Source organism: Rutidosis leptorrhynchoides, chromosome 2, assembly GCF_046630445.1.
Source record: "Rutidosis leptorrhynchoides isolate AG116_Rl617_1_P2 chromosome 2, CSIRO_AGI_Rlap_v1, whole genome shotgun sequence".
Lineage (NCBI taxonomy): Eukaryota > Viridiplantae > Streptophyta > Magnoliopsida > Asterales > Asteraceae > Rutidosis > Rutidosis leptorrhynchoides.
In genome coordinates, this window is record NC_092334.1 from 709658026 (window position 1) to 709672287 (window position 14262).

The window sequence follows — 14262 nt, forward strand, 5'->3', positions numbered from 1 at the left end:
CGACCGTAACTCCATTTTCGATGAATCAAATATCGTTGGAAACGTAATAAGATATTCTTTCTAATGGTAAGGCTTTGAAACATCAACTCAAACTTTATTCGGGGTTGAAAAATTACGTTACACACCTTGTAACTCAAACAACATCCAGAATAACGTGTAATAGAAAAACGGGGTGTTACAGATGACGAAAGCTTCGAGTTTTAGGTTACATTCAAAATTAACGTAACCCCTTTTACAGGTTCTCTCGTCGGCAGATTATTGATCAATCCTTTAATGATATCGAATCAATTAATACTTATGCAGAAATAAATCCATTGTATAACCATCGATGAATCTGTTTTCTTTGATTCAACTCTAATTATGCAAAAAGGTATTAAATTTCAGTTTCCAGGTTCAATCTAATTGCGTTTTAATCTTTAACAAGTTTCCTTGATTTCGTTTCAAATTTTTAAACCCTCTGTAATACATGTACAATTGGCTCATTTTTTTGTTTACTGAAATCAGTATTGCTTGAAAATAACAAAATGATGTGTATTGTACCCAAGTGTTTGATGAAATTGCTCAACGGGATTTGCTTGAATTTCATAGGTCTCGGTTCTTAAAAAGTAGATCAGTTTTATGCATCATATCCTAAAGGAAGTGAATTTACAGCTTCGTACAATTATGGTGAGTTGTATGGCTTTTATATAAAATATGTTAGATATATTGTTCTTTGTCCTATATACGTAGCAAACATGAACCATCATTTAACTTTTTGGTAGCTTACAGCAAAAAGGATTGAATAAACTACATGGTAGAACAACTGTATATTCAGGAGTAGAACAATTCTTTGACATATGCATATTAGATTGAGATTATAAAAACCATTGTCTGACTAATGCTGGAATTCTTATATTGTCCTTGCTTCAAATATTCAGCTTTAGGACATGTATAATTATATTTGATGTAACTACTTTTTTTTTTTAGTTCTTACCACTATATACTTATGTGCTTTTTGCAGCTCCTTACACAATTGATATATATTTGGACGAGGTATCATAGTAGTTAACAAGTTGTCTCAACATTATAATGTGCATTGTTTCTTTCATTTTTCTGAAGTATTGATTGATTCCAAATGATATTTGTAAGGGAATGAGCGTAAAATGGATGCATACTTTTCCAAGCTCAAGCACCTAATTTTTTTACATTATATATTTTACCTCTTAAATGTTCATCACAGGGCCTATCAAATATGTTTATCAGTTGTTTAAATTGTAGACTCGAGTTTGTTTCGGATTCACTTTTATTATAGTTAGCGTGGGTCTTAACATTGTGTTGTTAATCTAATTGTTCGATGCATGTGTGTATATATAATGTTGGTTTCATTATTGACTAAAACGCGTTGTGTAGAACAGTTGTGGGTACTGGATTGTGTGTCTGGGATACAAGCTAATATGGGGGCAGATATAATGTTGGAAACCTTGCAGAGCTGACCAAAAGCAATTCCATCCCGCAAGTAACTTTCTCTTCTTTTAACGCAAGAACTTTTCCTAACATCATGTATGTTGCATTGTCTTGGTTGATTAAATCTTAGATGTTTTAGTCAGGTTTATTTAGGATTCTTGGCCAAGATTTTTGTGTAATTAAGCATCCACCGGTTTCAAAAAGAAATTATTTTCCTTTTTGTGTATATTTATTTCATTTAGTCCGCATATGAAGGTGGAGTGCATATTTTTGTACTGCAACGCCAAAAAAAATGTTTCGCTGGTCTGTTGTGAATGGGTTGTGCTCATTGTTACAGGTGGCTTGTGGATCACTTGACCAAGATCGGGTTTCCAAGAACATTGTCTGAATGGATAGGTAGTTTACTGAAAAAAATCAGGAAAACATGATTCATGGTCACTTGATCTTGAAGGAGTCGTCCAGATGTTCAAACAGTTGTGGGTACTGGATTGTGCGCTTGGGTTTGGATCACCAATGTCTGTTTAAAATCATGTTAAATCATAAAAGCTTTGATATTTTGCACAAGAAGGATTGAACTTTATTAATTCATGTTTCACGAAGATGGATTTTTTGCCATTACTAGAATATCCACCTAAGGGGATGGAGATAGTCATCATGAAGGGTGGGATCCACATATTATTCAAAAGTTTGCAAGCCTTATCATAAATCTATGAGAACTTTCTATGGGTAATGTGTAGAGGTGGAGATTGGGCAGGTGAGGCGTGTTGGCTAATTGGTCCAATGGGTAATTACTTTGTATTGATAGTATGTGTCATGATTGTTAAATCATTTTAGAAATCGGTCGGTTATAAAACATAAACTAAAGTGTTACATATAATCTCATTCTAAATGAAGAAATCCCATAATTTTATGCTGTTAAATTCTTCAAATGGGTAGTTACTTTGGTTTTTTCAACATTAATAGATTATTACTCTATTATTTATTTTGCTTTCTAATCAATCGGTCAAATACTATCTAAAATCCTATTACTTGAACAAAACAATTTTGATTACATCCTTAAAAAAACTCCGCAAATTCGCGGGTCTTAAGCTAGTTATGTCATAATAAGAGTATAGTTAAAGATCATGCTTAAATTAATGATAGATATGTGTTTTCTCTTATTGTGATGCTGAATGAGTTTGTTAGTCATCATTAAACCGAGTGTTCGCGAATGTAAACGATTTTATTTAATAAATATGATTTTATATTCAAATTCGACGGAAGTGTGCTTTTAAAAATAGTTAAACGTGAATAGTCCTATGTGGCCCAATAGAAAGGAAGATTTAGAAGTAGCAACCAATGAAATAAAAGATTAGAGTTGTACTCTTAGAATAGAGGGTAATTTGGGAATTACTTGGTAAAGTGAAGGCACTAGATTTGTTCATGCTGCTATTTTTTTAAATAAGTCAAAAATTATTATTTTCCCCTAATATATATTGGATGTTTGTATAGTCTCTAATTATGTTTAAATGTCATCTTAACCTTTATATTAATTAACTATGTAGCTTCATTTGATGCATTTTCCGTTGTTTGTACCTATTTAAAGGTTATATTGTATTCACAGGTACTCTTGAACAATGCTAATTGTCATGGTAATCACATTTATTGTAACATCCTGATTTTTTTTAAACACAACGGAAGTAAATATTTAATTACCAAAGTAACCTTAGTTAATGTTTACATAACATTGTTTACAAACCAACTTTATACAACAACGGTGTTACGTGAAAACATAATTAAATTAGAAAACATCAGGGTCAACGCATAGTCAAACATGTCTTCAACCCGTCCGCAACACCCGTCCTAACCAGCAGTACCTAAACCTGCAAGGGGTGAAAATGTGAGGGAATTAGCACAACTGCTAAGTGAATGGATACTATCTAATAGACCAAGCATAAGCAACTGAACATGCAAGGGGTCACAACAATGCTAACGTCCTGAACTAGCATACAACAACTGACAATATGAGGATCGGCGGCTTGTACGAGCACACGACTTAGTTGATCAAGCTACAGTCTACCGATAGTCCGCTTTACTGATTCCACTGCATAACCGTCCAGACGCAACACATGCGTCCTTCTATGCTATACTGAACAATCAGTAACATCATGACCAGACCAGGCTACCACGGTCGACCTCACATCAACCCTACCTAGCCGCCTCGGTGGGTTCCCAACCTTGCCGCCTCGGTTGGTGTCCAACTAACAATGCGCACATAAGATCACAGATAAACAGTCATGCAATCGTCCTAACTAGCATGACAATATCTAACTACGCATGGTAATCATACTGAACATAAACATAATATAAAGAGTCTGAACAAGTAGCATGTCAGCTACTTAATACTGTATCCGGAGATAGACCCACTCACCAAATACCAGCAACTAGCTCAGATAATCTATCACTGAGCGGCTTCCTTATCCTTATCACCTAAACATAAGGCAAATCAATTTAGTTTCTGTCTGTTAACAAAAAACAGCACAGTACAGTAAATCAGTCACAAAAAGCACCGCTAGGAAACAACACTTAGTAAAATATTCTGCCCACAAAGACACTCGGCCAACTGACTCACACATTCGGTCGACTGTGTCCACACACACACGGTCGTGTGTCCTCTCACTCGGTCGACTGAGTAAAATAAAACATCTGGTCAGAAACAGACACACTCGGTCGAGTGTGTCACTCAACCGGTCGATCGTCTACACGGTCGGTCGAGTGTCAAGAGACACTCGGCCGAGTGTGTTCATCTGATGAAGAAGATGAACACAGCTACGGGTTTAACCCAAAATTCGCAATTTCTTGCTCTAGAGCTCGTTTCTTACCTCAAAACTGACCAAATCGACTGCACTAAACATCAATAAACACAAACCCACAAGATTTTGACACTAACAACATCAAAATCAACCATTTTGACCCAATTTGCACTTTTAACAAACTTGACACAAAGACCTCAATTTCACAAAGATTAAAGCTTGATACACTATGATTCTTACCTCAAAAGACTCAGTAAATCGTAAGGAACAAGATGATATGAATGATTTGAGCTCTAGAACACAAATTGGAAATCTAGGGTTTAATGGAATGAGTTTGAGAGTGAACGGGGTGTTTGGGAATTTTCTAGAGAAATAGGGAAAATGAGAGAAGAAGGGCTGCACATTACACTTAATTGGGATTAAAATCCCATACCCCATCACACACGGGTATTTACCAGTTATCTATTATCTTTCATACTTAATTTGACTGCCCTAACGGAGTACAAATTAAATAAACGAACCTGTTCTGTGACCCTTGTCACAAACTGGTCTTGACTAAATAATAAAATAATATTACACATATAAATAAAATAAAGGCATAAATAATTGCACAAATATGCCTAAGGGCACAATAGTCATCTTACTTCTAGGCCCAATCTGAGGATGTTACAAATCCACCCCCTTAAAGAGATTCCGTCCTCGGAATCTGGTCAAGGTCAAACAGATGTGGATAACGAGCCTTCATCAGCTCTTCGGTCTCCCACGTAAGGTTCGATCCTAAACTATGCTTCCACTCAACAAGCACCATATGGATCTCCTTCTTTCTCAGCTTAGTCACCTTTCTATCGACAATTCTTACCGGTTCTTCAACTAAATTTTGATTTAAGTCCACCCTCAAATCACTTAATGGAACCAGTTGCGCTTCATCATCAACCTTACACTTCCTAAGGTAACACACATTGAAAGTGTTATGAATTCCTGCTAACTCTGTCGGGAGCTCTAATACAACCGTCTGATCATTAACTCTCTGAATAATCTTGAACCGCCCAATGTATCTCGGAGCTAACTTTCCCCGCTTACCAAACCTGATAACACCCTTCCACGGCAAAACTTTCAAGTAAACACGATCTCCCACTTCAAAGTTTACCGGACGCCTACGTGGATCGGCATACATTTTCTGTCTATCATGTGCCGCTTTCAACTTTTCATGTGCTATCGCTACCTTGTCTGCTGTTATCTGAACTAATGCTGGACCTGCAAACTGTTTTTCTCCGGCTTCTAACCAACAAGTCGGCATTCTACATTTACGACCATACAACATCTCATAAGGAGGCATACCAATACTCGAATGGTAAGTGTTGTTGTAGGCAAACTCGATCAATGTAGATGTATATCCCACGGACCACCGTACTCTAACACGCAGGATCGAAGCATATCCTCTAGTGTCTGTATTGTACGCTCACTCTGACCGTCGGTCTGTGGATGATACGCTGTACTCAGATTTACCCTCATTCCCAAACTCTTCTGTAAACTGTTCCAGAAGTTCGATACAAATCTAGAATCCCTGTCGGATACGATAGACAACGGAACCCCATGTCGACTAACTATTTCTTTCAAGTACAATTCTGTCAAAGTACTCAACGAAGCTGTCTCTTTTGTAGCTAAAAAATGTGCACTTTTCGTCAGTCGATCAACAATTACGCATATCATATCATTACCTCTCTGAGATCTAGGTAACTTGGTTACAAAATCCATCGTAATATGATCTCATTTCCACTCTGGAATCTTCAATTGTTGTAACGAACCATAAGGTTTCTGGTGTTCAGCTTTAACTTGAGAACAAATATGACATCTTTCTACGAATTGAGCAACATCTTTCTTCATTGTTGGTGTAGTGACCCGAACTTTTCCGAACCTTTCTATGATTATATGTTTAATGAAAACTATATTTACATGATTAAATGTTTCCAACATGTTAAGCAATCAAACTTGTTAAGACTTGGTTAATTGAAACGGAAATTTTGTAAACGTCTGATTACCCAGTTTGACCAATGATTCACGAACGCTATAAGTTGTATATGACATGATGATACATAAATTAATAAATATATATGTTTAACATGATATAATGATCATCAAGTATCTCATTAAAAATAGTAACAATAAGTTATATACTTAAAAAGGAGACTATTGACGTATGAAACTCGAAACGATACATATAACGATTATCGTTATAACCACGTCTTACTAAATATATATGAAGCATATTAATACATTGTAATATTATATATAACATGATAATATGATAATTAAATATATCATTAAGTGTATTAACAATGAACTACATAAGTAAAAACAAGACTACTAACTCAAGGATTTCGAAACGAGACATATATGTAACGATTATCGTTGTAACGACATTTAAATGTATATATCATATTAAGATATATTATATATAATAATATCATGATAATATAACAATTTAACATCTCATTTGTTATAATAAACAATGGGTTAACAACATTCAACAAGATCGTTAACCTAAAGGTTTCAAAACAACATTTACATGTAACGACTAACGATGACTTAACGACTCAGTTAAAATGTATATACATGTAGTGTTTTAATATGTATTCATACACTTTTGAAAGACTTCAAGACACTTATCAAAATACTTCTACTTAACAAAAATGCTTACAATTACATCCTCGTTCAGTTTCATCAACAATTCTACTCGTATGCACCCGTATTCGTACTCGTACAATACACAGCTTTTAGATGTATGTACTATTGGTATATACACTCCAATGATCAGCTCTTAGCAGCCCATGTGAGTCACCTAACACATGTGGGAATCATCATTTAGCAACTAGCATGAAATATCTCATAAAATTACAAAAATATGAGTAATCATTCATGACTTATTTACATTAAAACAAAATTACATATCCTTTATATCTAATCTATACACCAATGACCAAAAACACCTACAAACACTTTCATTCTTCAATTTTCTTCATCTAATTGATCTCTCTCAAGTTCTATTTTCAAGTTCTAAGTGTTCTTCATAAATTCTAAAAGTTCTAGTTTCATAAAATCAAGAATACTTCCAAGATTGCAAGTTTACTTCCAAGTTTTCTAAATCCATTCCAAGTAATCATCCAAGATCAAGAAACCTTTGTTACTTACAGTAGGTTATCTTTCTAATACAAGGTAATAATCATATTCAAACTTTAATTCAATTTCTATAACTATAACAATCTTATTTCGAGTGGAAATCTTACTTGAAATTGTTTTCGTGTCATGATTCTGCTTCAAGAACTTTTAAGCCATCCAAGGATCCTTTGAAGCTAGATCTATTTTTCTCATTTCTAGTAGGTTTATCCAAGGAACTTGAGGTAGTAATGATGTTCATAACATCATTCGATTCATACATATAAAGCTATCTTATTCGAAGGTTTAAACTTGTAATCACTAGAACATAGTTTAGTTAATTCTAAACTTGTTCGCAAATAAAAGTTAATCCTTCTAATTTGACTTTTAAAATCAACTAAACACATGTTCTATATCTATATGATATGCTAACTTAATGATTTAAAACCTGGAAACACGAAAAATACCGTAAAACCGGATTTACGCCGTCGTAGTAACACCGCGGGCTGTTTTGGGTTAGTTAATTAAAAACTATGATAAACTTTGATTTAAAAGTTGTTATTCTGGGAAAATGATTTTTATTATGAACATGAAACTATATCCAAAAATTATGGTTAAACTCAAAGTGGAAGTATGTTTTCTAAAATGGTCATCTAGACGTCGTTCTTTCGACTGAAATGACTACCTTTAAAAAAACGACTTGTAACTTATTTTTTCGACTATAAACCTATACTTTTTCTGTTTAGATTCATAAAATAGAGTTCAATATGAAACCATAGCAATTTTATTCACTCAAAACGGATTTAAAATGAAGAAGTTATGGGTAAAACAAGATTGGATAATTTTTCTCATTTTAGCTACGTGAAAATTGGTAACAAATCTATTCCAACCATAACTTAATCAACTTGTATTTTATATTATGTAATCTTGAGATACCATAGACACGTATACAATGTTTCGACCTATCATGTCGACACATCTATATATATTTCGGAACAACCATAGACACTCTATATGTGAATGTTGGAGTTAGCTATACAGGGTTGAGGTTGATTCCAAAATATATATAGTTTGAGTTGTGATCAATACTGAGATACGTATACACTGGGTCGTGGATTGATTCAAGATAATATTTATCGATTTATTTATGTACATCTAACTGTGGACAACTAGTTGTAGGTTACTAACGAGGACAGTTGACTTAATAAACTTAAAACATCAAAATATATTAAAAGTGTTGTAAATATATTTTGAACATACTTTGATATATATGTATATATTGTTATAGGTTCGTGAATCAACCAGTGGCCAAGTCTTACTTTCCGACGAAGTAAAAATCTGTGAAAGTGAGTTATAGTCCCACTTTTAAAATCTAATATTTTTGGGATGAGAATACATGCAGGTTTTATAAATGATTTACAAAATAGACACAAGTACGTGAAACTACATTCTATGGTTGAATTATCGAAATCGAATATGCCCCTTTTTATTAAGTCTGGTGATCTAAGAATTAGGGAACAGACACCCTAATTGACGTGAATCCTAAAGATAGATCTATTGGGCCTAACAAACCCCATCCAAAGTACCGAATGCTTTAGTACTTCAAAATTTATATCATATCCGAAGGGTGTCCCGGAATGATGGGGATATTCTTATATATGCATCTTGTTAATGTCGGTTACCAGGTGTTCACCATATGAATGATTTTTATCTCTATGTATGGGATGCGTATTGAAATATGAAATCTTGTGGTCTATTGTTACGATTTGATATATATAGGTTAAACCTATAACTCACCAACATTTTTGTTGACGTTTAAAGCATGTTTATTCTCAGGTGAATACTAAGAGCTTTCGCTATTGCATACTAAAATAAGGACAAGATTTGGAGTCCATGTTTGTATGATATTGTGTAAAAACTGCATTCAAGAAACTGATTTCGATGTAACATATTTGTATTGTAAACCATTATGTAATGGTCGTGTGTAAACAGGATATTTTAGATTATCATTATTTGATAATCTACGTAAAGCTTTTTAAACCTTTATTTATGAAATAAAGGTTATGGTTTGTTTTAAAAATGAATGCAGTCTTTGAAAAACGTCTCATATAGAGGTCAAAACCTCGCAACGAAATCAATTAATATGGAACGTTTTTAATCAATAAGAACGGGACATTTCAGTTGGTATCCGAGCGTTGGTCTTAGAGAACCAGAATTTTGCATTAGTGTGTCTTATTGAGTTTGTTAGGATGCATTAGTGAGTCTGGACTTCGACCGTGTTTACTTGAAAAATGATTGCTTAACAAATTTTGTTAGAAACTATATATTTTTAACATGTGAATATTATGTGATATATTAATCTCTTAAAGTGTTTGATATTATGTGATAGATGTCTACCTCTAGAACAAGTCCCATTGACTCACCTAATAATAATGAAGAGTCAAATATAAATTGGAATGATTCGTGGACTGATTCACAAGTTCCCGAAGAGGAACCGGAAGAAGAGTCGGAACCGGAGGAAGAATCGGAACCGGAAGAAGAATCGGAACCGGAAGAAGAATCGGAACCGGAAGAAGAAATAGAACCAGTGGGGGAAATAATAAAACGGTTAAGTAGAAGAAAATCCTCAACCAACCGACCAAAGTTAATTATGGTCAATGGTGTTTCCGCCAAGGAAGCAAAGTATTGGGAGGATTACCAATTCTCCGATGAATCGGATCCCGACAAGGATTCCGATGATGTTATAGAAATTACCCCAATACAATTTAATAAGGCAAAAGAGAACAATAAGGGAAAGGGCATAAAAATAGAGAAATTTGATTCCAAACCCAATGAACTTTATATGTATCGTCAACACCCGTATTTCTTAAGTTGTGACAATAACCCGGGAACCTCTAAACCACCAGGTTTTTCTAAACCAATGTGGAAAACGACGGCTCGTATTAGGGGAACATCATATATCCCTAGAAACTAGGCAAAATGAACCAAAACCGAAGAAGAAGAAACGAGCGAGTCGGAATAAGATAGTTGTATTCGTGTGGTGTAATATATGTAATATAGTGTGTTTATGCTTTATGATATATGTAAAAATTGCTTGTATTAATAAGTATTTTTTTTATGAATCTAACTCTTGTCTATTTTACAGTATAAAAACACAAAATGGATAGACAACCCAATATTTTAAGAGACCTACCCGGAGACATGATTGATGAAATCTTGTCTAGAGTCGGTCAGAATTCCTCGGCACAACTATTTAAGGCGAGATCAGTTTGTAAGACATTCGAAGAACGTTCCAAGAATGCCTTGGTTTATAAAAGGCTTTCGTTTGAAAGATGGGGGATATCACATTGGGAAACCCATAAGTTACGATGTGTTTACTTTGACGCATATATTGCGGGGAACCCAAATGCTATTTTACGCAACGGGTTAAGAAATTATTTTGACTCAATGTATCCGAATATAGGACTTCATGATTTAGAAAAAGCGGCTAACATGCAACATAAAGAAGCATGTTATGCTTACTGGTTAGTAATGTTCGCTTCTCACCAAAGTGAGAAAAAGAACATCGGGCTACAACTATTAAACAAAACGTTCCCACAAGTGACGGAGTCGGTAATTGGGGTAAGAAATGAGGTTTTTAGGTTATTACGAGACTGTTGGTCATTACGTAACCTTCATCCTTTTGACGACGTTACAACACGTTGTCATACTATCGGTCACAACGGTTACGTTCCACAAGACCAAGGATGGGAAGTGGTATTAGTAAAACCAGAATGCATGACTTGTTTCTGGATGTATGAATTACGTGTCTTTGTTGCCTTTGCTGAACGCCTTATTTATTAACTAGAATTATCTTCGCAACTACTTTGTATCAAAGTTTTATGTGCTATATTTCATGCTATATGTAAAATAGCGGTATTGTAAGTTTGCAAGTTATTGTATAAAGGTTCGAATATGATATATATTTTTTTGTGATTAGTTTTTCATGTAGAATTGTAGTAGTTGAAATGGTATGTTAGCTACTAAGTATGAACTTAACGGGTAGGTACTACCCGAATTAAAGAGTATAAAACGCTAATATGAAGAAAGAGCTTTTATAAATAAGTTCATATTACGCTACGAAATACTATTGACTACTCTTGATATTCTATATGATTAACTCGTTTCATTTGACTATTTTGAAGGAAATGGCACCGACTACTCGACACACCTTGAATATGAGTGAAGAGGAATTTCGTGCCTTTCTTGCTTCAAACATAGCCGCAGTACAGGCCGCACTACATACCAACAATAACCTTGGATCTAGCAGTACAAGAAATCGTGTAGGATGCACCTACAAAGAATTCACTGCTTGCAAACCTTTGGAATTTGATGGAACCGAAGGACCGATCGGATTGAAACGGTGGACCGAGAAGGTCGAATCGGTGTTTGCCATAAGTAAGTGTACTGAAGAGGACAAAGTGAAGTACGCTACGCATACCTTCACAGGTTCTGCGTTAACATGGTGGAATACCTATCTAGAGCAAGTGGGACAAGATGATGCGTACGCACTACCGTGGTCAGCATTCAAGCACTTGATGAACGAGAAGTACCGTCCCAGAACCGAGGTCAATAAGCTCAAGAAAGAACTTAGAGGGTTACGAACCCAAGGATTTGATATTACCACGTACGAAAGACGATTCACAGAATTGTGCCTATTGTGTCCGGGAGCGTTCGAAGATGAGGAAGAGAAGATCGACGCGTTTGTGAAAGGATTACCGGAAAGAATCCAAGAAGATATAAGTTCACACGAGCCCGCCTCCATACAACAGGCATGTAGAATGGCTCACAAACTAGTGAACCAGATTGAGGAAAGAATTAAAGAATAGACGGCTGAAGAGGCCAATGTGAAGCAAGTCAAAAGAAAGTGGGAGGAAAACAGTGATAAGAATCACCAATACAACAACAACAGCAATTACAATAATAATCGCAACAATTATCCCAACAATCGCAACATCAATCGCAACTACAACAAACGGCCCAACAACAACAACAACAACAACAACAACAACAACAACAACAACAACAACAACAACAGCAACTACAACAATCATCCCAACAACAATAACAACCGCAACAACAACAACAATCAGAAGCAGCTATGCCAAAGGTGTGAAAAGTATCACTCGGGGTTCTGCACCAAATTTTGCAACAAGTGTAAAAGAAATGGTCATAGCGCGGCGAAGTGTGAGGTCTATGGACCAGGGGTTAACAGAACGAAAGGAACAAATGGTGTCGGAACGAGTAATGGCAGAGCAAGTAGTGTTGGAGCAAGTTATGCCAATGTAGTTTGTTATAAATGTCGAAAACTGGGCCACATTATTAGAAATTTCCCAAACCAGGAGAACACGAATGGACAAGGCCGCAGAAGAGTTTTCAATATTAATGCGGCAGAGGCACAGGAAGACCCGGAGCTTGTTACGGGTACGTTTCTTATTGACAATAAATCTGCTTACGTTTTATTTGATTCGGGTGCGGATAGAAGCTATATGAGTAGAGATTTTTGTGCTAAATTAAGTTGTCCATTGACGCCGTTGGATAGTAAATTTTTACTCGAATTAGCAAACGGTAAATTAATTTCAGCAGATAATATATGGCGGAATCGAGAAATTAAACTGGTTGCGAAATATTTAAGATTGATTTGATACCAGTAGAGTTAGGGAGTTTTGATGTAATAGTTGGCATGGACTGGCTGAAGAAGGTGAAAGCAGAGATCGTATGTTATAAAAATGCAATTCGCATTGTACGAGAAGAAGGAGAACCCTTAATGGTGTACAGAGAAAAGGGCATCATGAAGCTACATCTTATTAGTAATTTGAAGGCACAAAATCTAATAAGAAAAGGTTGCTATGTTGTTCTAGCACATGTCGAGAAAGTACAAACTGAAGAAAAGAGCATCAATGATGTTCCCGTCGCAAAAGAATTTCCCGATGTATTTCCGAAAGAATTACCGGGACTACCTCCACATCGATCTGTTGAATTTCAAATAGATCTTGTACCAGGAGCTGCACCAATAGCTCGTGCTCCTTATAGACTCGCACCCAGCGAGATGAAAGAACTGCGAAGCCAACTGCAAGAACTATTAGAACGTGGTTTCATTCGACCAAGCACATCACCATGGGGAGCTCCTGTTTTGTTTGTCAAGAAGAAGGATGGTACATTTAGGTTGTGTATTGACCACAGAGAGTTGAACAAATTTACCATCAAAAACCGTTATCCACTGCCGAGAATTGATGACTTATTTGATCAACTACAAGGCTCGTCGGTTTATTCGAAGATCGATTTACGTTCTGGATATCATCAAATGCGAGTAAAGGAGGATGATATTCCAAAAACTACTTTTAGGACGCGCTATGGTCATTACGAGTTTATGGTTATGCCATTTGGATTGACTAACGCACCAGCTGTATTCATGGACCTTATGAACCGAGTGTGTGGGCCATATCTTGACAAGTTTGTCATTGTTTTCATCGATGACATACTTATTTACTCAAAGAATGATCAAGAGCACGAAGAACATTTGAGAAAAGTGCTAGAAGTATTGAGGAAAGAAAAATTGTACGCTAAGTTTTCAAAGTGTGCATTTTGGTTGGAAGAAGTTCAATTCCTCGGTCACATAGTGAACAAAGAAGGAATCCAGGTGGTCCCGGCAAAGATCGAAACCGTTGAAAAGTGGGAAACCCCAAAAACTCCGAAGCATATACGTCAATTTTTAGGATTGGCTGGTTACTACAGAAGATTCATCCAAGATTTCTCCAAAATAGCAAAACCCTTGACTGCATTAACGCATAAAGGGAAGAAATTTGAATGGAAGGATGAACAAGAGAAGGCGTTT

The 14262-nt window shown here is 35.6% G+C and overlaps 1 long non-coding RNA gene across 2 annotated transcripts; it reads left to right on the forward strand.

Annotated features, from left to right (window-relative positions):
- Positions 1-269: 269 nt before the first annotated feature.
- Positions 270-1909, forward strand: LOC139894187 (uncharacterized). Of its 2 annotated transcripts, none has more exons than XR_011774846.1 (4): positions 270-370; positions 589-666; positions 1390-1495; positions 1781-1909. It is a non-coding gene; the product is annotated as an uncharacterized lncRNA (long non-coding RNA). The 2 variants fall into 2 exon arrangements; XR_011774847.1 differs by having other exon boundaries at positions 1395-1495.
- The last annotated feature ends 12353 nt before the right edge of the window (positions 1910-14262 follow it).